The 1032-nt window shown below is 44.3% G+C and overlaps 1 pseudogene; it reads left to right on the forward strand.

Annotated features, from left to right (window-relative positions):
* Window positions 1-273: 273 nt before the first annotated feature.
* Window positions 274-480, forward strand: LOC143842616 (guanine nucleotide-binding protein G(I)/G(S)/G(O) subunit gamma-5 pseudogene; annotated as a pseudogene).
* Window positions 481-1032: the final 552 nt, after the last annotated feature.

Here is a 1032-nt window from a genome sequence, read left to right on the forward strand (position 1 = left end):
CCTTTCTGACTTCATAATAGCCGATATTATGGCTAACCAACCTGTTTCCTTGTGCACTACGGGAAACCATTCAGCTTTCAGTGGAAGCCTTGTGTAATGCTATAGTCATGTGCCACACGAGCTTTCCAGGGCAAGAAGGTATCCTGGGCATGCTCTGGTGGGTAGATGTGTTGGTCTGCAGGAAAAGTGCAAGATTTTAATCCACCAGCACCTTAAAGTCCAACAAGATTTTCAGAGTATACGTGGCTGCAGCCCTTACCCAGCCACAAGACCATGACTGGCTCTTCCAGGGTCGTGGCTGTGAAGAAAGTGGTACAGCAGCTGCGCCTGGAAGCCAACATAAGCTGCATGGTTCCCCAGGTTGCAACTGATTTAAAGCAGTTCTGTCTGCAAAACACACCTCACGATGCCCTACTAACAGGAGCGTCTTCAAGAACAACAAAACCATTTAGACCGCCAAAAGTTTGCTCCTTTCTCTAACTGGGTGCCGCTCGGGGTCTTCTAACAACTCATCATATCTGTGTGTGTGGTGGATATGGAGACAAAGGAGAGTGGATTGGAACCTGTACAGAAATCTCACCTCAATGTGCCAACTTAGTTCTAGTCACACTCTTACTGTTGTCAAACCTGCCACCATCGACCTCTGTGAACAAATTACACGTTAATTGGAAGAACTTCTGTATCATGAGGAAAACAGTTTAATATTCAGCAATAAAAGGTAATGATATTTTTAAAAAGAATCTCAGAGCTTTCAACCATCAAACCTCCCTTCATCAGAGCAGCTTTTGGTCTCTAAACTGGTGCCCTGGAAATAGTCGTTTTGAGAACGAAAAGCATGGTAAATTACTGGCCATGGTATTATTTCCAAGAAGGAGCACCAGGGGGCACTGTCTTACTTCATGAGATGGGCCAAAGCTCTGGCAGCCCTGATTTCATTCACCAGAGAGTCTTTGCAAAATACATGCCTTTAAAAATATCTGTAGCACTTTTTTGTTTTTATTAAGAAGGCAAGCCATGAATTTGTGCAGTCTC

The sequence above is a fragment of the Paroedura picta genome, chromosome 8 (assembly GCF_049243985.1).
Source record: "Paroedura picta isolate Pp20150507F chromosome 8, Ppicta_v3.0, whole genome shotgun sequence".
NCBI lineage: Eukaryota > Metazoa > Chordata > Lepidosauria > Squamata > Gekkonidae > Paroedura > Paroedura picta.